Here is a 27731-nt window from a genome sequence, read left to right as displayed (position 1 = left end):
GAACCAACCAGGTTAACAAGACAGGTTGTGGAATTCTACTAATGTCTCAGTGAAACTAAAATTGAAACAATAAAATAGATCAACGAGTAGAGGGAATCCTTAAGGAAACAGATTGGACATGTTGTGGCTGACAGGAGAGCCAACACAGGGTTTCTAAAGGAGGCCGAAATGAACGAATTTTAGCTCACGCGGGCTGGCGTGAGGTCTGGAACATGACAAGGGAATTAAAATTGAGAAAAACGGACGTAGCTGGTGGAACACTTAACTTTAATCCATTAATGGAGAACGTCGCTCTTTATGGTACATGATTCACAATATCAATAGTACGGATACTGGCGCCTTGCTAGGTCGTAGCAAATGACGTAGCTGAAGGCTATGCTAACTATCGTCTGGGAAAATGAGAGCGTAGATGTCAGTGAACCATCGCTAGCAAAGTCGGCTGTACAACTGGGGCGAGTGCTAGGAAGCCTGCCGTGTGGTGGCGCTCGGTCTGCAATCATTGATAGTGGCGACACGCGGGTCCGACGTATACTACAGAACCGCAGCCGATTTAAAGGCTACCACCTAGCAAGTGTGGTGTCTGGCGGTGTCACCACAGGACACAACTTAATATACAAGACAGAAATAAATTTAGGCAAAAATGCGCGACAGAGCAGTTACTAGGCAGAAAGCCCCAAGAAACTCGGTACAAATTAGTATGACGATATGGAAGGAGCCCGTTTTGAGAAAATGAAAGTAATGTAGGCAGAAACAAAAGCTAAAACAAAAATCTGAATATACCCTTTGGTATACATCGTGCTGTCCATTAGGGCACAAACGTGAATAATAATACTAATATGACGCGAAGTTTTCAATAATAACACGTTTCAGAACTGAAACTAAACCTCTAGTCACCCGAGGTGAACAGCAACTATGTTCTGGGAAGTACAGGGATGATAAGGCGAAATGGCTCCAAGAAAAATCCTAGAAAAATGGCCATCGGAAGGATTGATTCAGCGTACAGGGAAACCGTATTAACATTTGGTGAAATGAAAAGCAAAGCTGTCAATAGTAAGGGTGTCGGAGGAACTGAGCCGTAGAGTCAAGAGATAGATGGAAGGCTTCAACGAGAAGGAGGAACTGTGCACTGAATGATAGAAGAAGAAATTGCAGTCGATTTGGAAGACATAGAGTTCAGGTATTATTGTCAGTATACGAAAGAACTTTCAAAGTGTGATAGTTAAATAAGGCAGAGGGAATAGATAACATTCATTCAGAATGTCTAAAATGATTAAGGGAAATAGCAATGGAACGACTATTCACGTTATTGTGTGTAATCTACGAGACATGATACATACCATCAGACTTACGGAAAAATATAATTCACGCAATTCTTAAGGTAAGAAGGGCAGGTAAGTACGACAATTATTGCATAATGCGTCCAATTTGCTGACAGGAATAATATATAGAAGAATGGAAAATATAGTCGAGGATCTATTAGGTGAATATCAGTTTCGTTTTACGAAAGATAAAGCTACCAGAGAATCAATTCTGAAAGCGCTTGATCATGGACGGAAGACTTAAGAATATTCATGACACGTCCATTGGATTTGTCGACCAAGAAAACGCATCCGACAAAGTAAAATGGTGCAAGATATTCATAATTATCAGAAAATCAGGTGTAAGCTACAGCGAAAGGAGGCAATATGTTGTACATATAAGAACCTACACGGACCAATAAGAATGATAGATAAAAAACGAAGTGTTCGAATTACAAATGGTTTAAGACAGAGATGCAGTTGTTCAAACGTTATCTTGGAGAATTAATGATGGAACTTAAATGTTCAGGAATAGGTTTAATATTCAGGGTGAAATAATACCACGTACAACGTTCGCCGATGACAGAGACTAAACCGGCAAACAACAGTACTGAATTTGAGTTATGGTGCTGCAGAAGGATGCTTAAAATTAGTGATTCTGGTAACAAATCAGGAGATTCTCCAGAGATACAGCAAGGAGAGAAATATTTGGAAAACACTGACAAGAAGGATGACCAGGAAGGTAGGATGTGTGAAGACATCAAGAAAGTACTGTCCATGGTACTAGAGGGAGAGCTGTATGGTGTAAACACCGTAGGGGGAGGACACAGATTGGAATCTACCTAAAAAATATTTGAGAACACATAAGGCCGGTGAGTGGACTGGTGACCAAACAAAAGGATAACAATTTCACTGACATCATCTCTCGTGACCGAGGTGTTGTCGAATACTGCCGTCGTGACTAGCTTATCCTTTTCTACACTTTAGAGTATGGCGGCCCCTATCAGACTGTACGAAGTATTATGGCAAGCCACGATGCAGAATTCACAAAATCATATTAATTTTCAATTGTGTACAGTGTGTTCAAAAAGAAGCATCCTTTTTTCTTACAGAGGATGGTACTGGTCAACAGCAGTAAAAAAATCGAGTATACACGTCTGAAATAAAATACCTTTTGCTATATTGACCATTATATTTGTGTCGAGAACGCTCAGTACTGTATTTGTCGATCTGTCTTCCTCTTGACATTCACTGCACATTTGTTATTGGTTGGCATACTTTCACACCAAGTGTGTGCTCTCAGACTGCAAGGCCCAATGTCAGATAAAGTACTGCCAACGTATCGTAAGACGAAGTGCTTAAGATCATATGTTAGAGAATTGCAAAATTAGATAATTCTCAAAATGAACACCGTGCGGGCAAATGTAAAACCTTCATCGATCGTGGAAGGAACGCAGGAATTTTGTGTGACAAACTCATAGCGCAGTACACTTTACCGGATAAATGAACAAGCACCGTTGATCAACAGTTTACGTCGACAGATTACTTATCCTATTGAAGAACGATCTCTTCGCGGAAAGGCTTTCAGCGCAAAGGGACTTCACCCCATCTTGTACCCTCACCGTACAACACTTAACAAAAACGTCTAATGAGTACGAACTGGTCGAAGAAGTCCGGTAGAATGGCTACCCTGTTCGCTTGACCTTAATCCCTTCGATTTCTGGCTGTGTGTTCCACAACAGTCAGCGAAGTGCACATATAGCAAAACAATGGGTCCCATTCAAGTGATGACTTCTGAGGGCATCTACAGGTAGGCTAAGTCTTTTCTCATGAGATTGTGAAGTGTAATGGAACTGTACGACTGAGTGGTATTCGGGAGGACGACGGTTAAATCCCGCGTCCGGCCATCCTGATTTAGGTTTTCCGTGGTTTTCCTAAATCACTGCAATCAAATGCCGGGATGGTTCCTTCGAAAGGGCACGGCCGACTTCCTTCCCCGTCCTTCCCTAATCCGATGAGACCGATGACCTCGCTGTTTGGTCTCTTCCCCCAAACAAACCAACCAACCAACCAACCAACTGAGTGGTAACCACACTGAATACATTCACCAATGCCATCAGACAAATGGCAATCAAACACAATGCTCGATGTTTCATAAAGAGTGTGTTTCCAGATATGTTTACAAATCTGGTTTTCTAGTTTTGACCTATGCTATCTAATACAGGAACACCGAGTGTTATTCACCAACAGTGAGAGTAGCCATTCAACGAACATTTTACGTTTCTTCGAAAACCGTTGTGATATATCGAACTTACGAGACAGGTTTTGGCATAATCAACGTTTCGAATGTGAGTCGTTCTAGATGATTCATTCTTTTAGAAACTATATGTTTCAAAAGCAAGGATCTTGGTTCGACTATTTGTGCGGTATATAGCTGTAAATAATATAAACAGGTAATTTATTGGCTAGAAAGTACATGATTCTTCCCGATAACATCCCTGCTTCTGTGATTAAGCCTTACATACTTTCTATCGATGTTACAATGAGAATACCTATTCGACGAAAATTTTACGTTCTCTCAAAAACCACAGTGATATATTGTACTTATGGGACAGGATTTGGCATACTCAACCTTTGGATTTCGTTGTGAGTCGTTCCTAATAACTCATTTACTTAGAAACAATATGTGTCAAAAGAAAGGATCCTGGTTCCACAACTTACGTTATATGTAGTTGAAACTCATCGAGCTCAACAATTTCTCCCCTAAGAAGTACATGATTCTTCCCGACAACCTGCATACCTCTGTAATAAAGCCGTACATCCTTTCTAACGATGTGCTAGACCAGCCAGGAATTCACGAAAGTGTTCATGAAAAGGTACTTGCAGACTGAATATTTCAGTTGGTTTCCAAATAATGTCCAGAGTTAGAGTATTACCCAGAGTTAGTGAGAGTATTATCAGAGAAAGTTAACAATCTTTGTTCGAGCACTGGTCCAGAAAACAGTTCAAACCTGTGAGATACACAGCGAAAGATTTATTCTCGTTTAGCGTACATCTTCTTTCAGTGTCCCAGTAAATAACAAATAATTGACATGAAGTAAATGAATTTTGCACTTCGGAAGCATGAACGCCCAACAGTACTAAAAAAGTGCGTCCTTAACGCATAGTCGTTCAAACATATATAAAAACTATACAAGACAGATATTAGTCATTTTATTGCCTGCGGTAATCGCAGCCCTGTGTTGCAGCTGTAGTAAGTAAAAAAAAATTGCTTCCTATCAGCCGACCCTTTCTTTCAGTCAAGTAGTTCAAATGGTTCAAATGGCTCTGAGCACTATGGGACTCAACTGCTGTGGTCATTAGTCCCCTAGAACTTAGAACTAATTAAACCTAACTAACCTAAGGACGTCACACACATCCATGTCCGAGGCAGGATTCGAACCTGCGACCGTAGCAGTCGCACGGTTCCGGACTGCGCGCCTAGAACCGCGAGACCACCACGGCCGGCTCAGTCAAGTAGTCCCAGAATTTCTGTTTTCCCCGAATCAGCGTGGTTGGTCTTAATAAGGTATCCGATCTACGAATCTAGTCTTCAGCATTTTCCTTTAGTAACACTTGTCGCAAGGTATTCTATCTGTACAATTTAGCCGGCCGCGGTAGTCTCGCGGTTCTAGGCGCGCAGTCCGGAACCGTTCGACTGCTACGGTCGCAGGTTCGAATCCTGCTTCGAGCATGGATGTGAGTGATGTCCTTAGGTTAGTTAGGTTTAAGTAGTTCTAAGTTCTAGGGGACTAATGACCACAGCAGTTGAGTCCCATAGTGCTCAGAGCCATTTGATTTTTGTACTATTTATCATGTATGTGTCACATCTGTACACTGCTACACTCGAAGTGTAAACGAGACTTCCTAAATCTCAAATTCATATTTTATTATATATATACTAAGATGGTATTTGTTCTTTTGGATATGTCCATCTTAGTGTACATATAGTTAGGGCTCACCGGCCACTTGACCGTCTTCTTCTTCTGTGCGAATGCACAAAGAGTGACCGAACTCTTACGGGAATGGGCAACACGTCGCGAGTAATGAGTATAATGGGCGGTGGCACTACGAATGTAGTGCGGGACAATACGTTGGGAATTTGGGTTTCGCGGGAGGCGTGCCAGAGGTAAGTCCCTGCAGTCGCGCTATCCTCTGCGTCCTCGGTGGCTCAGATGCCGGCACGGTAACTCAGCGTGTTCGCTCAGAGGGTTAGCTACCCTCTGTAATAAAAAAAAAAACCTGAGTTAATGATGGATCAACAACGAAATGAAACGGGTGTATTGCGACGTCAGCCCCGATCACATACAACGAACGAAAACGAACAAAATGAGATTTGTTTTAGAAAAAAAAAAAAGATTGATAGCACGTCTGACATGTAAGCAGAAGTCCCGGTGGGGCCACACATTTTCATCTATCCCCGTTGACGTATGTCAACGCCTGTCAGCAGCTAAGGGTGTTCATTTCATTGTAATTTCATATTTAGTTTTCAGATATTTATCTCTCACAAATTTCCTAATTATTGCCAGTCTACATTTTGTGTTCCTTTTACTTTCAATGTTTCATTTCGCTCGTCATTCTCCTTTTTACTTCGCAAATATAAATACCTTTTTTCTCTGCGGTAACTATTACTGCTTCACATGCGTGTGTCAAAATTCTATCTAAGCGCTGGAATTTGCATTACATGTAAGACGTCTTATGAAATGTGTCATAATGAACGTCACATAAAATGTACAGTGTGCTTCATTGGACGTAAGAGATGGCCCTACATTCTCGATCTTGGTAAGTAAACGAATAAATAAACCTGTTTAGTGTTTACTTATACACGTCAGTGGATCTCTACATTATAATCTGTACAGGTAATGGTTGGGAATGATGACAGGCATTACATCTGAGATTAAGTGACTGTGCGTGCCGACCAATACTCTAATCTACAGCAGTAGGGGAGAACCAGTCAGCAAGTTACATGATACTCCTGATACTACAGCTTGGAGTAACAATCATGTTCATTATTACATTAATCAGCCACTGTAGTACGACCGATATTGTTTCCCCATTGATGAATACCAGCATCGGGTTCCAGATCGGAAGCTGGTGTTGTTCAATAAATTTTGGGGAATTTGGCTCCGGTGTCAGCGAAGTCCCCGCCGAAGCGCGGTGTATTTTTTTTCCTGAAGCTACAAATCTGTTTTGCTAATGGCCTCGATAAATTATACTTTTCACGGGCTTTATGATAATATTTTTAATCCGGCTGTCGGCTGCAGCTTTGCGAATTAACGCGCGCGCTATGCGAGCGGAAAATCCCTGCAGCGCGGATGCAAGCGGGTACTCGCGCGTTCGGAATAAGAGTGCAGCGCTTGCCACTGTGGGACGTCTGTTGCGGAAGGGGTGGGGGTCTGGAGGGGGGGGGGATAGGACACGTGGTGTGGGGGTGGGGGTAGGAGGGGATGCAGTGCGTCGGACTTGGTGGGAGCTCGGTCGATGGTAATTTGCGCCCGCCAAAGGCGCTCTTAAATACAACACCGCGCTCGCACAAAAGCAGCGAGAATAAGAGACAATAAAGTGCGGCAAACTTGCGCCAAGTTGCGAGGTCCCTGCATTACAGCTAGAGCCGCGGGCCGACCAGAAAAATATGAATAACAACGGGCTCGGCGGCGCGCAGCGGCGGCGGCAGCGGCAGCGGGCGAAGCGACGGCCCTGCGAAATGAAAGTGGAATTATAAAAGAAGAGAGCAGCGCGTGGCGTAAATAAAGGAGAGCTCTAATTCGGCGCGCGCGCGCGCTGGCCGGCTTTGTCCCGCCATGTTGGTAGCGCGGCGATGCTGCGGTAACGGAATAACGCGCTCCAGAGTTACACGGGGGCCGGGCGGCGCGAACGGTGCGGTCGTAACTGAGGGAGGCGTGCGGGGATCGCCATTGGTACCACCTCCACGGGTCGGCTCGCAGAAATGTGCTTACGGCAGACCGCAAATTGGACACAGTCTTTTCGTCGCCCTTTTATGACAGAGACTGGAATCTGACTAATAAACGTACGCTACTGGCCATTATAGTTGCCACACCGAGAAGAAATGCAGATGATAAACGGGTATTCGTTGGACATTCGATTACATTTTCATGCAATCTGGGTGCATAGAACCACCTCTGGCCGTACTAACGGCCTTCATAGCCTGGGCATTGAGTCAAACAGAGCTTGGATGGCGTGTACAGGTACAGATGTCCATGCAGCTTCAACACGATACCACACTTCATCAAGAGTAGTGACTCCCGTATTGTAACGAGCCAGTTGCTCGGCCCCCATTGACCAGACGTTTTCAATTGGTGAGAGATCTGGAGAGGGTGCTGGCCAGGGTGCAGTCGAACATTTTCTGTATTCAGAAAGTCCCGTACAGGACCTCCAACATGCGGTGGTGCATTATCCTGCTGAAATGTAGGGTTTCGCAAGGATCGAATGAAGGGCAGAGCCACGGGTCGTAACACATCTGAAATGTAACGTCCACTGTTCAAAGAGCCGTCAATGAGAACAAGAGGTGACCGAGACGTGTAACCAATGGCTCCCGATAACATCACGCTAGGGTGATACGCCAGTATGGCGATGACGAAAACACGCTTCCAACGTGCGTTCACCGCGATGCCGCCAAACACGGATGCGACCATCATAATTCTGTAAACAGAACCAGATCCGAAAAAATTACTATTTTCCAATTGTACACCCAGGTTCGTCGTTGAGTACACCATCGCAGGCGCTTCTGTCTCTGATGCAGCGTCAAGGGTAACCGCTGCCCGATCCGTTATAGCCACGCGCGTCAGATGCTTGTCATTTCCACTGCTAGTGATACGAGGCCGTTGGGATCCACTATGGCGTTGAATCTCGACCAATGCGAGCAGCAATGTCGCGATACGATAAACCGAAATCGCTAGAAATCCACCTTTATAAAAGTCGGAAACGTCATGGTACGCATTTCTCCTCATTACACAAGGCATCACAACAACGTTTCACTAGGCAACGCCGGTTAACGACTGTTGGTGTATGAGAAATCGGTTGGAAACTTTTCCCATGTCAGGACGTTGTAGGTGTTGCCACCGGCGCCAACCTTTTGTGAATGCTCTGAAAAGTTAATCATTTGCATATCACAGCATCTTCCTCCTGTCGGTTAAATTTCGCGTCTAGAACACGTCATCATCGTAGTGTAGCAATTTTAATGGCTAGAAGTGTAATTGTGACCCTATCCAGGGTGAACATTAAAAAACCGACAAACTGCTGGGACGGATTGCTGTCTGGAACTGGAGCAGAAAGGGTCATATGAACGTTTGTCCGGCAATGCATCATTGCCACGGTAGGGGGCGCCAACAAATTGAAACACCCCCGATTACATTCCTTCACTGGATTTTGTGTAATTTATCGAAGCCGCCAAACAATTAATTATTATGATTATATGACCGTGTGATTAATGGATGAAAGGCTATCGGTTTTTCTGCTGTGGTTTTGGGGATATTTCAACCGAGTGTGGCAGTTGTGCAACTGAATAGTGGAATGATTGAAAGTTTGTCTATTATTAAGAACCACAAAGGTTGCGATGTAAAAACTAATATATATTTTCTACTAACACACAAATTCTGAGGCAGTTACCACCTTCACCTTACACATCTAATTACGGTTATATCTCTTATAGGTTGCTAATGGTTTACATCCACAACAATCCTCACTGCAATCCATGGTTGTTGCTGGCCGACGCGGTTGACGCGAAACACGTAATTCGGCACTTGTCACTTTCTGTTTCATATCACTCGCGAATCGGTATTAGTGAGCGTCAACCCCACGGCGATCAGGGGGACGTGCTCACACGTCATACTCGGGTGAATTTCACCGTCTACAACTCACTCGACCACCACTCTTGCCCGTCTCTCCAGCACTCCTTTTCACTCACCACTCTCCAGTACTACTACCCACTCCACAAGAGGTCTCACTGCCTCCTGCAGCGCTTCACTATCGACTCCTGTCTACTATCGACCTGGGTGTTGGGTACTAGCATCTATGTTCGTGGGATCATGGATCCCTTACAAAATGAAAGTTCCTCTGGCCACGTGTCGTGTTGCAGGCTGTCTGTTTGACGTAGCGTACTGTAAACTACAGAATGGTCCAATATTGGTGTCTGGAACAAGCCGAGATGGTGCTTGTGCACGGCCAAGCAGATGCAAACAGTCGAGAGGCAGCACGGCTGTACCAAAACGAGTACCCTCACAGACACCAACAATTTCACCCAACATTGCAAGAAGCTCTTTTTGGGCGTCTCTGTGATCATGGTCCTTTCAGACAGACGAACGTGCAGGGAGGCCAGGGACTGTGCATTCACCAGATCTGAAACTTGTACTCGGGTTCGTCTCAATATCCTGTAGAATCCGTGGGCCGTGGTAAAAATTGCTGTTTTGAAGAGCGCGCCGCAGAGCGTAGTGTTAAGCAGTCGCCCTCCGTTTCTGGCGGTGGCGCCACTGTGGCAGTCGCAGCTTTGGTGTCTCCCTCTGGTGGGAAAGGGGAAAGGTTGCCTGTTCACTTGCATTTAATGGCCGGTATGAGCTCGCCAGTCACCCCGCCCGCTGCCGCGCCTGTATTCCCACGTCGCACCCGGTCTCCATTTCTCCACCCTCCTTACCCTCTCCCATGGTGGCTTCCAGCATCTCCCCCTCCCTGATGATGTCCTCCTCCCCTCCATGTACCCCTCCTATCAACTTTGATCCTCCCCACCCCCCCTTCCTGTGGCCTCTCCTCTTGGCTCCCTCCCTCCCTTCTCTTTCCTTTTCCCCTGTCCCCTTCCTCCACCCCTCTTCCCCCGGTCTCCCCCCTTCTCCCCTCCCCCTGTCTCCCCTGCCCATGGCATCGTTTCTCCCCTCTCCTTCTCTCTCTCCCTCTCCCTCTCCCACCCCTCCCCCCTCCTCCTCTCTTGGCAGGTCCCCGGACTCGTACACGGTTAGTGAACATTCGCGTGCCGGAGATCAATGCCTGGTGTTTCTGTGTGTGCCGTCGTTTGTGCTTAAGTGGTTGAGTGTTATTCGTTTTGTGCACCTATGTTCACGTGTGACAACTTTCGCCTATGTATGTGTCCCGGTGCCTGAACAACTTTTATCTTGGACTCTACGCCCGTGAATGGCTCCATGTATTTTAAAAAGTGTTTGTCTCCATTTATATGCCCACCATCTATTCATCTCACATTGTCATCATTTCTGTCTTGTATGTTTCTCTGCGGCCAAAGAGCGGCGTAGTATGCTGCTGCAGGCCTGCCTGTAAACAGATTTAAAATGACAATAAAGGAAAAAAAAACCTCGCCAGGCGATCAGTTGGTCAGTGCCATGTGAGGTCGCCACGTGAGTCTGGTGGGCCGCGGCGTATAGCGAGGGGTAGTGGCTTCGTGACTGACACGAGAGCAACAGGAGTCACCCCACTACATCGGTGTGGTCGGGGCGAGCTGCGACGACGTGAGACGGGAAATCGGCGCGCCTTCCTGAGTCCTTAAAGCGGCTGGCAGTGGACGGTTCGGGAGAACGTTTCAAGGGTGTCGCACCAGTAATGAATTTATTTTCGAAACCTTTTCTTAAGAATCTACTATATTTACTAGTGATTCATCAAGAACATTAACATCTTTAATCAAACTATGTGAGCGTGGAAGTAACTGCCAGTGGGTAACTGATGAAAACATTTTAAATTTCTTTCAACAAATGGAAATTTTATTCCTAAAAGCCCATTTTTTTAACAGATTTAAAATTGTAATCAGAAAGCTTCGTCTAGATATCAAGTTACTATTTATGCAGAGGCAGAAAGAACTAATTTTTACAGTATGAGCTTTCGGGCTGAGAACCTTACCGCTCCCTTCTGACACGGCCATAGTCACGACCGATTACACAACCTCTGAAAGACTACATTGGTGCAAATCTGCTACACATTAGATTACTTTAAACCAAAAATTGTAACAACTCACATAAACACACAAACTATGCACCCCGTAGGAGGGGTGGAAATGGTACAAAACACTAATGGTACAAGAACTAACTTGCCACCGAAGGGGCAACTTGATTTAAGAAAAAAATTACCTCTTACGGTGGAAGTGTGGCAACTGTATATAGTAAAGATCATTTAAATAAAAACAACATGAAATGTAGTCTTACATAAAATATACAAACATGCTCTACATTACACATATACCGCCTCTCAAGATGATAGGCAAGATAAAAATATATTTCAGGATTTCGGCCGTTACACTTCAAGCAATAAATTCTTTAACACCGAATCCGAAAAACGTGACAGAGGCAGCTATTAACGTACGGCAGACCGACAGACCGACAGAGAGACAGTAACTGCCTAACAAATAGGGGCGAGAGGTACACGAGCAAGCTCGGGACGAGAAACTAACCAAGAAAACAAGTAGCATTTAACACGTAAATGAAAAAACATATCACGAATCACTTAATTTCTAATAAACTGCGGTGTCTGGCGAAGAACTGGCGCAGCACCCCCAAAATGCTCTCCCGAACCGTCTGCCGTCAGCCGCTCCAACGGACTCAGGAAGGCGCGCCGATATCCCGTCTCACGGCGTCGCAGTTCGCCCCGGCGAGACCGATGTCGTGGGTTCACTCCTGAACAGAATTATTATTATTATCGTTAATTCCCCCTTCAGGAGAGCGCTAAAATACTATCAGTTTTCACGCCTTTACTTCATCTCTTCCGTGTTTCTTCCAAAAAACCTCTCATACATTTACTGTGTACCTTCAACCTCTTTCTTCTTTCTTTTTCTTGCGTTTGCTGCAATTTCTCTTTTCTGTTGTTTTCTCTGTGTTTTTCGCTGTCTGTCATGTATTTTGTGGAGACTGGAACAAAGACACAATCCTGTTCTGTTCTGTTCTGTTCTCGCTGGCTGCGTGTGGTGTGCGAACTGTAGGACCTTCGGTACACACACCATCAGATTATTTGACTTGTCGCTCTAACGAAGTACGCGAGTGTCAGCAATATGTCTCGTGGTCTTATTGTGGCGTGTTTATCTTCTGCCGTTAGGTCAGACGATAGAAATGCCACTTGCACGCATAGAGTAGCACATTGACAGTGACCGACTTTAAACAGAACTTGATTAATTTTCAAACACATTTATTAAAATAATAACAAGCATAAAAATAACTTAACTTGGTTCTGGATGCTATTTACAATTGACAATCTGAAGTTCCTTTCGTCTTGGTACGTTAATCTTATTCTCACATATCTCTGATACTTGGCAAAAGTGTCTAAACATTTATCTTCATGGCTATGTATAGGAATATGGTAATCTTATTAGGGGCAGACTGAAACTTGACTACAGACTAGTGCAAACTGACCAATCGGAGGTCTGTACACTCGTTACAATACCTCGCGCCTTCAGGTATCACTGCGCGAGTGTGATCCGCGAGGAGAAAATGTTCTACGTTAGCAGCAATTTCATTGGCTGCCTTACATATTAATACGCGGATCGGCGGAAGCAGAATTTGGTCCGTCTCTAAGAGAGCACCATCTCGTAGTGCGGAGACGGACGAGCGCTGCGCCTGCGCTGTTGTGCTTAGCGGGGCGCGCTCTAGTGGGAAAGTTGTGTACGCGCTGACTACGCGGAACTATGTACCCAACACTGCGCTAACTCCAAAACTGGCCAAAAGATATTAGTGCCGCGCTGGATAGCCGCGCGTTCTTGGGCGCCTTCCCACGGTTTGTGCGGCTTCTCCCGTCGGAAGTTGGAGTCCTCTTACGAGCAAGGGTGTGCGTGTTGTTTTAGCGAAGTTAGTTTAAGTTACATTGAGTAGTGTCTAAGCCTAGGGACCGATGGCCTATACAGTTTGGTCCCACAGAAACTTACCATAAAGTTCCGATTTCCAAACGTATTAGTTCTACTAATAGACTATAGCAATATTGTGGTCGACACCAGATATATATTTAAAGCACTTTAAATACACTCTTGACGTAAAGCATTCATTCATATGGCCTTTTTTGGGTCTCACATATAGGTCGAAATAAAGGAAAGCAGATTGTTACCTACTACACTAGGTCATAGGTTTGTTAAATTTTCCTACAGCAGTAGTCACACAAAACAGTGTTGGGGATGCAGGAGAACGGCATAAGCTATCTTCAATCAGAAAGGCTGCCAACAATTAGTAACAAAATGACATTTATTAAATATGAAGAAATACTCAACTTAAATAAAGCTTCTTCTTGTGAAATGTGCAGCACAATTTCACATTTGAAATTATTACAAGTCCTCCAAAATAACGAAATTCTGTCACTATGCCTCTGAGTGATGGCTGTGGAGCCTAAGTGTCGGAGACGACGGACGAAAACTGCAGCTTTTAGACTCGGCGGTTACTGGAGACTGTACACGACTCGGAGCGCTGAACAGAACTGTCCGCCTAAGCTTTTTTTGTTCTTTTTCTTTATTGTAATTTTAATCACCTCATACAGGCGGGCTGTCAGCAGCACATTACGCTGCTCTTCAGCCTTCACTGGTACAATAATATGACATATAGGTGACACAGACAATACAATAAAAAACGGCGAGCAAAAAATGTAGACACAAAATACAATAAACATGGAACCGATCACGCTGGACGAAAAAAAACACAAACACTTGTTGACACAGCGCACATAACACGGATGACTGCGACGGCACACGTGAACAGTGGAGGCGTGACTTCGAAAGCACACTAAACACAAAATGAAGGCACACACACGAGACACTGATGGCGATGATCTCCGGCGCGCGAAAGTCCACTGCGCGTGCACGAGTCCAGGGACCTGCCAAGAGTGGAGGTCGGGGGGGGCGGGGGGAGAGGGGAGAGCAGAGATGCCATGGGCAGAGGAGATATTGGGAAGAGAGGAAGGGGAGAGGAAGCCCGGGGGAAGAGGGGTGGAGGAAGGGGGATGGGGGAAAAGGAAAGAGAAGGGAAGGGAAGGGAGTGTGGGGGGAGGATCAAAGTCCATAGGAAGGGTAGATGAAGGGGAGGAGGAAATTATCAGGGAGGGGGAGCTGGCGGAAGCCACCTTGGGAGAGGCTTAGGAGGGTGGAGAGATGGAGACCGGGTGGGACGTAGGAATACAGGTGCGGCAGCAGGTGGGGGTGGGAGAGGACGGGCGAGACAAGTGGGTGAGGAGGATCGAGTTTGGGGGAGGTGTACAGGATCCGTATCCTTTCAAGGAAAAGGAGGAGGTGGGGGAACGGAATGAGATCATACAAGATCCACGTGGGGAGGGGAGACGGATGCGATAGGTGAGGTGGAGAGCATGACGTTCAAGGATTTGAAGGGATTTATAAAAGGTAGGTTGGGCGAAGTTCCAGGTCGGAGGGCATAACAAAGGGTAGGGTGGATGAGAGATTTATAGGTGTGGAGTGTGGTGGTGGGGTCCAGCCCCCACTTAAGGCCGGAAAGGAGCTTGAGGAGGCGGAGTGCCTTGACTTGGATTGTCCAGAGATGGGGGGTCCAGGAGAGTCGATGGTCGAGGGTGACGCCAAGGTACTTAAGGGTGGGGGTGAGAGCGATAGGACGGCCATAGATGGTGAGATAGAAATCAAGGAGGTGGAAGGAAGGGGTGGTTTTGCCTACAATGATCGCCTGGGTATTGCAGGGATTGACCTTGAGCAACAACTGATTGCACCAAGCAGTGAACCGGTCAAGATGGGATTGGAGAAGGTGTTGGGAGCGCTGCAGGGTGGGGGCAAGGGCAAGGAAGATGGTGTCATCGGCAAACTGGAGAAGGTGGACGGTGGGTGACGGCGGCGGCATGGCCGCCGTATATAAAAGGTACAGAAGGGGAGAGAGGACGAAGCCTTGGGGCATACCGGTGGAGCGAAGAAAGGTGTAGGAATCCCTGTTATGGATGGTGACGTAGGAAGGTCGGTGCGAGAGAAAGGAGCCGATCAGACGGACGTAGATAATGGGAAGGGCGAAGGTTGGGAGCTTAAAGAGGAGACCAGAATGCCATACGCGGTAATACGAACGTTCGAGGTCCGGGGAGAGGAAAATTGCAGAGCGACGGGAATTAAGCTGTTGGGAAAGGAGATGAGTGAGGTGAAGGAGAAGGACGGCCGAAAGCCACACTGGGTAACAGGGAGGAAGCGGTGCTGGCGGAGATGCTGGTGGATGCGGCGGGTGAGGATAGATTCCGCCGTAGCTCAGCGCCCCGGTATTTAACGAGGCAGCGACCAGTCTCTAGCCAGCCACGTGAAGCTCATAGGTTGGCAGCGGCGGCCCCTGGCGGACCGCTGTACATATCTTACTGCCAACCCATAGAGCTGCTGCACTACGACTGTTTCGAGAGCGGTTTATCGATTGTGGTGCGGTACTCTCTGAAGTCCCGAGTACCGTCGCCTCACACGGTTCATGTGTATAAAACGATTCGCATGTGGCAAAAATTTAACTTATAAGTACACCATATCACTCGAAACAATTAAGAAAGTGCACAAAAGTAATCAGTAAGTCCGTCAACACTGCCCTGCTAACTGGTCATTCTTTATAGGAATCAATAATCACCGTGTTCCTGTAACAAATGGCTCTGAGCACTACGGGACTTAACTTCTGAGCTCATCAGTCCCCTAGAACTTAGAACTACTTAAACCTAACTAACCTAAGGACTTCACACACATCCATGCCCAAGGTAGGATTCGAACCTACGACCGTAGGGGTCGCGCGGTTCCAGGCTGTAGCGCCTAGAACAGCTCCGCCACCAGGGTCCTCTACTCTAACAAGTTCTCGCTCGAAATTAATTAGTAATTACTGCCACAGAAGTCATGAATCGAACCCAGGTGAGAAGAAAACGAACTGTACGCAGCATATGCGAACATTTCAGAATATTAACTATCGGATTACGGCTCACTACTCACCACAAGACAGACAGATGCTGCTTACTTTATTCTCGGCCGCAGACGGCGAGACCGCATATATGTGAGTTCTATAAGTAATTTCGCCTGTAAACTATATGTTTTACAATACTCATTATTGAAGGCAGACATCTTAAATAAAATACTTTATTAAACGTGTAAAAACATAGCAGATAAGATTGGATACTCAACTTGCATAGTCTCAAGATGTTCAGTTTCTTGACGTCTTCACTATTTTCTTTGTCAGCTTGTTTTCACTGTATTACATGTCACTATGATAAAAGTGTTCTTGGTCAGTGTGTTTCGCACGTCATTTTCCTCATGTTATTTGTAATCTTCTCTGTCTGTTCGTACAGTTCTGTTGTCTGTCTTTTTGTCCTCCAGAACCCTTATTTCTGATGCGACCCTTAGATAGTTCTCAGTATGTTCCTCGTCTTTCCCTCTCCATGGTTTTTCGTTCCTCCCTTTGTTACTGTTGTTTATGAGGCGTATAACGCCTCTGGTAAGACTACTGTGCAATAGTGTTTTAATTTGGCATTGATGGAAATATTTCTGTTGTTGTAATGGTTCCATGTAACTCGGTGCGCGTTTGGTAGTTTTTTATCCTTTCCTCACTGTATGTCGAGTTCAGATCCGTTTTCTGTATAATTTCTCTCATGTATCTGAAACTTTCTACTTTGTGTGAGGATTTTGTGCCCCTGTACAGCGTTTTTCTAACGAAATTTGTACTTCTGTTTTGGTTTAGATTTCTTGTAATGTCTCTAGTGCTTCTTTAGGTTTATTATTTGTTGTTTGTTACGATGGTTATATCATCATCAAAAGCCAGACATTTCATGTTGACGTTTCTATCCTTGAATCTTCCCACCTTTGACGGATTATTTTCTTTACTATTTCTTCTACACTGAAGAGCCAAACAAACTTGTACGCCTGAGTAATAGCGTATAACGGTCCGCGAGTACGCGGAAGTGCCGCAACACGACGCGCCATGGACTCCACTAATGTCTGAAATAGTGCTGGAGGAAACTCACACAATGAATCCTGCAAGGCTGTCCATAAATCCGTAAGAATACGATGGGGTGCAAATCTCTCGCGAATAGCACGTTGCGAGGCATCCCAGTTATGCTCAATAATGTTCATGTCTTGGACATTTGGTCGCCATTAGAACTGTTTAAGCTCAGAACAGTATTCCAGGAGTCGCTCTGTAGCAATGCTGGACGTCTGGGGTGTAGCATTATCCTGCTGTAATTTCCCAAGTCCGTCGGACTGCACAATGGACATGAATGGATGCTGGTGATCAGAGAGGATGTTTCCGGACGTGTCACCAATCGGAGTAGTGTCTAGATGTATTAGGGATCCCATATAACTCCAACTGCACACGCACCACACCATTACAGAGCCTCCGCCAGTTTCAAAAGTCCCCTGTTGACCTGCAGGTTCCATGGATTCAAGAGGTTGTTTCCATACTGTGTACGTCCATCTGATCGATACGATTTGAAACGAGACTCTTCCGACCAGGCAAAATGTTTCCAGTCATCAACAGTCCAATGTCGGTGTTGACGGGCAGGCAAGGCGATAGCGTCGTGCAGTCATCAATGGCACACGAGTGGGTCTTCGGCCGCGAAAGTCCATATCTATGATGTTTCGTTGAACAGTTTGCACACTGACACTTGTTTATGGCCAAGAATTAATCTCAAGCAATTTGCGGAAGTGGTGCACTTCTGTCACGCTGAACGATTCTCTTCAGACGTCGTTGGTCCCATACTTGCAGGATCTTTTTGCGGCTGCAGTAATGTTAGAGTTTTGATGTTTTACCGGAATCCTTATATTCACTGCACACTCGTGAAATGGCCGTACGGGAAAATACTCACTTCATCGCCACCTCTGAAATGTTTGGTGTGGTATCACTGCTAACTGTATTGTAGGTCCCTGTTTTTACCCTGGGACATTGAATGGACAGCGATCTGCATAATTTCTTCAACACACACTAGCGCTCCTCATGGTTAATCTAGGATTGGAAACTCGTCTGTCAATGTGGTTCCAACATGATGTATACGTCGCACACAATGCAGAAGTAGCCAGAGACGTTCTAGATGCGACATTTCCAAATGGGGGGATGGGGCGGAGACGTACTGTGCGATGGCCAGCACGGTCTCCCGACTTCACGCCATTAGACTTCTTTCTCTGGAGTGCAGTGATACACAGAGCGTAACAAGAACCCCCAACGACAGAGGAGGATATGCAACATCGTCTTACTGCGAGGTTTGCGGCAGTATCTGTAGAAACTCTACAGTCTGAACAACACTATCTCGTTACCCGTCTGCAAACGTGTGTTGATGCAAACGGAGGATACTTCGAACATATATTGACGTGACACTGTTTAATTGGTCAAGGTGTGGGTGTATTTTCTATGTTGGATGTAATGCACAAGAATATACACTCCTGGAAATTGAAATACGAACACCGTGAATTCATTGTCCCAGGAAGGGGAAACTTTATTGACACATTCCTGGGGTCAGACACATCACATGATCACAATGACAGAACCACAGGCACATAGACACAGGCAATAGAGCATGCACAATGTCGGCACTAGTACAGTGTATATCCACCTTTCGCAGCAATGCAGGCTGCTATTCTCCCATGGAGGCGATCGTAGAGATGCTGGATGTAGTCCTGTGGAACGGCTTGCCATGTCATTTCCACCTGGCGCCTCAGTTGGACCAGCGTTCGTGCTGGACGTGCACACCGAGTGAGACGACGCTTCATCCAGTCACAAACATGCTCAATGGGGGACAGTTTCGGAGATCTTGCTGGCCAGGTTAGTTGACTTACACCTTCTAGAGCACGTTGGGTGGCACGGGATACATGCGGACGTGCATTGTCCTGTTGGAACAGCAAGTTCCCTTGCCGGTCTAGGAATGGTAGAACGATGGGTTCGATTACGGTTTGGATGTACCGTACACTATTCAGTGTCCCCTCGACGATCACCAGAGGTGTACGGCCAGTGTGGGAGATCGCCCCCCACACCATGATGCCGGGTGTTGGCCCTGTGTGCCTCGGTCGTATGCAGTCCTGTTTGTGGCGCTCACCTGCACGGCGCCAAACACGCATACGACCATCATTGGCACCAAGGCAGAAGCGACTCTCATCGCTGAAGACGACACGTCCCCATTCGTCCCTCCATTCACGCCTGTCGCGACACCACTGGAGGCGGGCTGCACGATGTTGGGGCGTGAGCGGAAGACGGCCTAACGGTGTGTGGGACCGTAGCCCAGCTTCATGGAGACGGTTGCGAATGGTCCTCGCCGATACCCCTGGAGCAACAGCGTCCCTAATTTGCTGGGAAGTGGCGGTGCGGTCCCCTACGGCACTGCGTAGGATCCTACGGTCTTGGCGTGCATCCGTGCGTCGCTGCAGTCCGGTCCCAGGTCGACGGGCACGTGCACCTTCCGCCGACCACTGGCGACAACATCGATGTACTGTGGAGACCTCACGCCCCACGTGTTGAGCAATTCGGCGGTACGTCCACCCGGCCTCCCGCATGCCCACTATACGCCCTCGCTCAAAGTCCGTCAACTGCACATACGGTTCACGTCCACGCTGTCGCGGCATGCTACCAGTATTAAAGACTGCGATGGAGCTCCGTATGCCACGGCAAACTGGCTGACACTGACGGCGGCGGTGCACAATTGCTGCGCAGCTAGCGCCATTCGACGGCCAACACCGCGGTTCCTGGCGTGTCCGCTGTGCCGTGCGTGTGATCATTGCTTGTACAGCCCTCTCGCAGTGTCCGGAGTAAGTATGGTGGGTCTGACACAGCGGTGTCAATGTGTTCTTTTTTCCATTTCCAGGAGTGTAGATTCTGTCGGTGACAGGTCACTAGTAATGTATTTAGCAGTGAATTCAAGTATGTTATCTCTAACTGTAGTCATTTCCCTAGAATAGTCATACATTTCCAATTTGAAAAACGTAACTCTGCGTTGGATGCGTCACTTGTTTATGTTTGTGGTTTGTGCATACCTTCCCATTGTGTGAGCCCCTGACACACACAGTGTGAGGTGCCCGCTTGAGTCTCAGGACGTGCGCTAGCTGTGCGCTTCATTTATTTCAAGTGTCAACTTCGCTTCGAAGTTTCTCGGGATGTAATTGACGTATTGCGATGCAACCAACGCCATTATTTTTGTGATTTTTCCGCGCCATTGATTGCATACGTAATAATAAGGGGTATCCGTTTAAAAATACACAAATATGCGTTGAAAATAGCATTTGTTTACGTTTTAAAATTTCGCATTGTATTTGGTTTCCTAAGCCCCTGTCGTTTGAGTATCTGCTGTTGTTCCTTAGATATTTGAGGTGGCAGAGTTAGGTGAGACACTCTGTATATGAGGTCTATCTACTGTTTCGTACCCTTGACGAGAAACAAATGAAACTGTATCGTAGATGAATATCAGCGAAAAAAAAATAATACCACTTTATTATGGTGACCAGAGACTAACTCGCGCAATGAATAACGTTAAAATGATCTTAAAATAGTGAAGATTATGCATGGTGAACCACTCAATGAACGATTGTCCACATCCTTCTTATGCCACGCACACAGAGAGGTCTAGTTACGCTACAATGGTAATGGCAGTCATACAGCATAAAAATGACGGAAACTTGTACGTGGAACTACAGGGGAAAAATGGACTCTCCTATCAGTTACTGGAGAGACATGAACTGTTCTCTTTATAAGATCCACCCCCGGCGAAAAACTGTTAACGCTCTCATTATTTTCTACCAAACCAAACTGGTTTTCTCTAGACTTCATTACTTCACTAAGCACACTCTTCACGCGAAGCAACTGACTTTCTTACTTTCCCTGTAATACAATAAATCACTAAATGTGCCTTTAATTTGCATGTGGATAGGGAGAGGAGGAGGTGTCCTCATTACTCATTGACAGACAGCAACTTTCAGCTCACTGCATCTTGGTATGCCCAAGCAGACTTAAAAAGCAGAGAAGGGACGATTGAACTCTCAAATCATGTTAATACACTACTGGCCACTAAAATGGCCACAGCAAGAAGAAATGCAGATGATAAACGAGTATTCATTGGACAAATATATTATACTAGAACTGACATGTGATTACATTTTTATGCAATTTGAGCGCATAGATCCTCAGAAATCAGTACCCAAAACCACCATCTCTGGCCGTAATAAAGACCTTGATATGCTTGGGCATTGAGTCAAAGCTTGGATGGCTTGTACAGGTACAGCTGCCAATGCAGCTTCAACACGATACCGCAGTTAATCAGGAGTAGTGACAGGCGTATTGTGACGAGCCAGTTGCTCGGACACCATTGACCAGACGTTTTCAGTTGGTGAGAGATCTGGAGCACGTGCTGGTCAGGGCAGCAGTCGAATATTTTCTGTATCGAGAAAGTCCCTTACAGGACCTGCAACATGACGTCAAAAAAAAAGTCTCTGAGCACTATGGGACTTAACAGCTGTGGTCATCAGTCCCTTAGAACTAAGAACTACTTAAACCTAACTAACCTAAGGACATCACACACACCCATGCCCGAGGCAGGATTCGAACCTGCGACCGTAGCAGTCACGCGGTTCCGGACTGACCGCCTTAACCGCGAGACCACCGCGGCCGGCCAACATGAGGTCATGCAATATCCTACTGAAATGTAAGGTTTCGCAGGGATCGAATGAAGGGTAGAGCCACGGATCGTAATACATCTGAAATGTACCGCCCACTGCTCTAAGTGTCGTCAATGCGAACAAGAGGTGACCGAGACGTGTAACCAATGACACCCAATACCATCATGCCGGGTGATACGCCAGTATGACGATGACGAAAACACGCTTCCAATGTGCGTTCACCACGATGTCGCCAAACACGGATGGGACCATCATGATCCTGTAAACAGAACGTCGAGTCATCCGAAAAAAATGACGTTTTGGTATTCGTGCACCCAGGTTCGTCGTTGAGTACACCATCGCAGGCGCTACTGTCTGTGATGCAATGTCAAGGGTACCTGATAGTCCATGCTGCTGCAAAAGTCGTCGAACTGTTGGTGCAAATGGTGGTTGTCTTGCAAAAGTCCCCATCAGATGACTCAGGGATCGAGACGTGGCTGCACGATCCGTTACAGCCATGCGGATAGGATGCGTGTAATCTGGATTGCTAGTGGCACGAGGCCGTTGGGATCCAGCGCGGCGTTCCGTATTACCCTCCTGAACCCACCGATTCCATATTCTGCTAACAGTCATTGGATCTCGACCAACGCGATCAGCAATATCGCGATACGATAAACCGCAATCGCTATAGGCTACAATCCGACCTTTATCAAAGTCGGAAACGTGATGGTACGCATTTCTCCTCCTAACACGAGTCATCACAACAACGTTTCATCCGGCAACGCCGATCAACTGCAGTTTTTGCATGAAAAATCGGGTGTAAACTTTCCTCATGTCAGCACGTTGTAGGTGTCGCCACCGGCGCCAGCCTTGTGTGAATGCTCTGAAAAGGTAATCATTTGCATATCACAGCATCTTCTTCCTGTCTGTTAAATTTCGCCTCTGTAGCACGTGACCTTCGTGGTGTAGCAATTTCAGCCCCATATAATGTGTATCTACTACACCGTTAGTCAGTCAAATACAATTTTGTAATTTGGGCACAGTCCTCATCAATACAAACACTTTCAAATTCATATTCGTAATAATTTAGGAAAATTTACCCCTGTAAAACAAGATCTACAAACAATTTAATAAGTCACATCGTAGATATTTTATAATAATTGTTCACTCGTTAACTTGACCTGAAATCCGATCAATCACGATATCTCCCTGTTGACTGTGTAGCCAGCGACCACGAGGTCCACCGGAGACATTCGCTACTTAGTGTTCTCACTTTTTGTGCTTGCTTGTCCACAGAAAAGAATTAACATACGTGTATGCTCAACTTAATTGGATACTGCACGCAGATATAATCTCAACTGATTCTACACACGTTGGCCTCGACTGAAAATCATACCAAACACGTTCCCTCATCCTTGTCCGTATAGCCAGTAGCCACGAGGTCCACTGTAGAGAAAGGTTTTCAATTTTTTTTCCTTTTTTGTGTTTGCTTGTCCGTACAGAATAACACACACACCGTTAGTCTAAATTTAGGCAACGAGAAACATAACACAGGGTTTTTATCCCTCCTCCATAGCTCACTGGTACAATTATCCAAAAAATAGAAAAAAGAACATTATTGTTATAGGCACAAATTTCGGCTTGGAGGTTGACCCAAGTGAACAAAAGTGAAAGGGAAAGGCTGTAAACTTTGACATTATGCGTTGGCCGCTACCCTCTCCGTCACGCCGCCACTGTCAAAAAAAGGACTTGAAAAGAGCAGCACTCATCAAAAACCACCTGTCGATCGCAAAAACGTCTGTTTGCGAATTATCATGGAGAACATGATCGGGATGGACTCCCGAGAATTATAAAACTTAGAAATACCCCAGGAATACACCAAAGCGTTTATAAGATGTTTGTACGACCATCTTCTGCAGCTTCATTAGTTAGTTAATGTTCAACAGATCATTTGAACGACTCTCTTAGTGATTTGATGCGGAAAGTGTTAGTTGTCAACTTACAGGATATGTTATATGTCATCAGTGTTAATATTAACGAGAACTAGTTCTTTTTTTTAATCTATGAAATACGGCTCTGAGCACTATGGGACTTAACATCTATGGTCATAAGTCCCCTAGCACTTAGAACTACATAAACCTAACTAACCTAAGGACAGCACATAACACCCAGTCATCACGAGGCAGAGAAAATCCTTAACCCCGCCGGGAATCGAACCCGGAAACCCGGGCGCGGGAAGCGAGAACGCTACCAATCTATGGAATAAAAGCAGTTTGTCATAAGAAATGATTTTAGGCTAAATTTCAAACTTGCTTTGTTACGTGTCAAACATTCTGTAGTATAGGGATAATGATTCAAAATTTTTGTTGCTGCTTACTGAACTCATTTCTCAGCCACTGACACCTTTAATAATGTGCAATAAAGTTACTTTTTTTCCCTCTGCTATTGTAGGTTTCGTTTTTGCTGTCCCACTATATATGTGACGCATTACTCATGACTTACTTCATTGGCGACTATATGGATTGTAATGCGTAAGTCCTTTAAGACCTGCCTAGATGACGACGGCGAAGAACACCGCATGTTATTCTTATTGCTTTTGGCAATCATTACTTGCTTTCTAACTGATGAATTACCGCGGCAAATCTATTGTATATAAATTATTATTGTTTCTTTTTTCGGTCTTAAGTTTACTGCAGTCTAAGGGTGTCTTTCACCAGACACTTTTCGCTTTTGTTTATGAAGCACCTTCAGTAGCCATTCTAGAAGTATAGTATACATAAAATGGCTCTACAGTTTCCTATTCATTGATTAAAAAGAGTGTTTTTATATTATTTGGCGTGCAATTCACTTACGGTGTTATTTCTTTCATTTACATTTTCTGACTACCCATTGATATCATTATCTTGTCGTGGTGGTGGGGCTTGCGTGGTCAAATGATACTGAGAGATATGTCTCAACCATTGTTTCCTTTTCATGCTCTTCGTCCGTGGTTTCTGTACAACTGTAAATAGCCTTTCTCTCCCTGAATTTTACCCCTTCTACCTTCAAGCTTTCAGAGAGAGTATTCCAGTCATGCTTTCTGTAAGTCTACAAATATCATAAACGTCGTATTGTCTTATCGTAACTTATCTTCTAAGACAAGTCATAGGGTCAGTATTACCTCGCGTGTTCCTACATTTCTCCGAAAAATAATTTTTACCTTGGTCGGCTTCTACCAGTTTTCCAGTCTTTTGTATAGAATTCGTGTTAGTAGCCTGAAAACATGAATTTTTAAAGTGATAGTTCGGTAATATTTAGACCTGTCAGCAGTTGATTTCCTGGCAGTTGGGATTATTACATTCTTCTTGAAACCTGAGGGTATTTTTCCTGTCTCATACATCTTTCAGAAAAGGTGGAAGAGTTTTGACGTGCCACGTTCTCCGAAGGCTATAAGTGGTTCTGACGGAATGTCATCTCTTTCCGCAGCCTTCTTTCGTCTTAGATCTTTCAATGCTATGTTAAATTCTTCTCGCAGTATTCTGTCGCACATCTTATCTTCATTTACGTCCTCTTCTGTTTCTGTAATATTGCCCGCTAGTTCGGCTCCTTTGCATGGACTTTCTATATACTGCTTCCACCTTTCAGCTTTCCGTTCTAGGACTGGTTTTCCATCTGAGTTCAGTATATGGATAAGACCAAATATCTCTTAGTGAGCAAAGGGCACTAAGATAGACTTTCATTGTGAATGGTTGTATTAGTGGAAGCAATGAGGTAGACCAGCAAATAATGACGAGAATTCAAGCAGGAAACTCGTCCAAGTTTGCAGAGTAGGATTAACATCCCAAGGTGCAGACCGCTGTTAAGATGGATTGATGAGATCAGAAAGGATATGAGTACGAAGGGAATAGTTGAAGATAAATAAATAGACCAAGGAAGGTGGAAGTCCCTGACTGGCGAGGTCAAAGACCAATAGTAGCTTGTGTAATCAACCATGCTGGTTTCGGTCGTTGAAGAAGAATTATCGCACATTTATCTTGTTTCGGTTTTGCGAACCCTCTTTTTCCATTGCTGCATTTGTGCTGTTTCATGTCTTTTGCACTCCACCCACGTTCCCCCGCCCACTTAGGATGCCCTACTAATATCTCCTGCCACTGCCAGCATTTGTCTCTTCTCCTTATAATCACTGTTTCCCTGTCTGACTACCCAAATCCAAATCTCGTACCCTCCCCCCCTCCCTCTCCCACCAACCACTCTCAACACCTAACACAGCTTTACAACCATATATTTTCTGGCTCTCTTTTCTCCCCCATAATCCTTCAGTCTCATTTTTCTCCCCCTTCTCATCTTCTCGCTCCCTTCGTCTCTGTCTGTCTGTCTACCTCTCTCTCTCTCTCTCTCTCTCTCTCTCTCTCTCTCTCTCTCTCTCTCTTCCTTTCTTTCTCTCCCTCCCTCCATCCCATCCCTCCCTCCCTCCCTCCCTCTCGCTCTCACGACACACACACACACACACACACACACGCAGAGACAACGACAATGTATTCACAAGACTGGCGATACAACCTACTCGAAAAACATACGAACAAACGAAAACACTGGAGAGCAATGCAAAGGTCCAAAGGTATTTCTATGTAAACAACTTTTGGGAAGTTTACAGCAATGGAGTGAACTGCAAAGAGCACAAATTCAGGAAACGAAACAGCAAATTCGTAAAATGGGGAATCTACATTAACGGTTTTTCGACCACAGGCTTTGCTAACAACAAGGGAAAAACCAGTATACATCAGAACGTAAAACCAAGAGCGAAAAAGACACAGAAAGTAAATTTCACAACAGATTTACAAAGAAAAACTGTTTTTAATTCGTAAACAGCGAAACCTATAAATTACAAGCCATATATCGCATAATGTCAATATCTGCTTATCTGCTTAAGATAATGCCCAATAGCGTCGTCGAACACTAAAGGTTTCTATCATTACATGCGACCACTGTGGTGTCGTTCTTAAGACGAGAGAGATGATAAGTCACTTGGGCAGCAAAAGGAAAGGAGCCAGTCATTATAGTGGAAGACTCCGCGCTGCTGGCGAACCATCGTGCTTGCGAACGAGTATCGGGTCATCCGTTGCGCGCCAAGTTTGGAGGACAACACACTCTTGGCGACAGAGTGCTTGTTTTGTTGCCCTGTACTTTACATTCCCCAAGCGATCCTTGTCGTCTTGCAGTTACGACTGTTTAATTGACAACACTCTGAATTGTTGTAGATTGCAGCAAATTAAATAGATGTGCCATCAAGCATTGCAATTAAATGTCTGAGCATATTTCATTTCTTTGTGTAGTGTTTGGTCTTTGTATTGCCTGTTAAACTTACTGCCGAGGTATTTTGTTTTAGTTTGTGTTTTTTAAAATTATTTATTCAAGGCTTGTGCCAAGTTTAAATTGCTTGTTTATCACAGAAATTTAACTAACAATCTCATATCCATGTTTGGAATGTTGCTTAGCTTGATCACGTTACTTATTGGTTTCTTTTAATGATTGTTACACAGGGTGTTCGAAAAATTCTTGTTACAAACTTCTAGAACCTGTAGAGGGGAGGAAGCACATAAACTTTTGAATAGCAAAACGTTCAGAAACGTCATCCAACGATGCTACAGAATGTCAGGACGATTCAGCACTAATGTTACAAACGTTGAAGGATGATAGAGAGGGAGAAATGTATAAATTTGAGGGAAAAGTCGTTCGTTGACGCTTTCGGATAGGAGTTCCTCTCAAGAGTATTACGTACTCACTCTGCTCCACAAGTCCTAGAGGCCTTTAACGGGAATTACCCAACACCCTGCATAAAATTAATACCAGGAAAATTTCTTGTGCACGAAATGCTTGTGCGTGTTATTCTATTTTGGTTATTCATGTGC

This window comes from Schistocerca gregaria, chromosome 1 (genome assembly GCF_023897955.1).
Source record: "Schistocerca gregaria isolate iqSchGreg1 chromosome 1, iqSchGreg1.2, whole genome shotgun sequence".
Classification (NCBI taxonomy): Eukaryota; Metazoa; Arthropoda; class Insecta; order Orthoptera; family Acrididae; genus Schistocerca; species Schistocerca gregaria.
The sequence above is the reverse complement of the archived record's forward strand: the minus strand, read 5'-3'. Positions refer to the sequence as shown.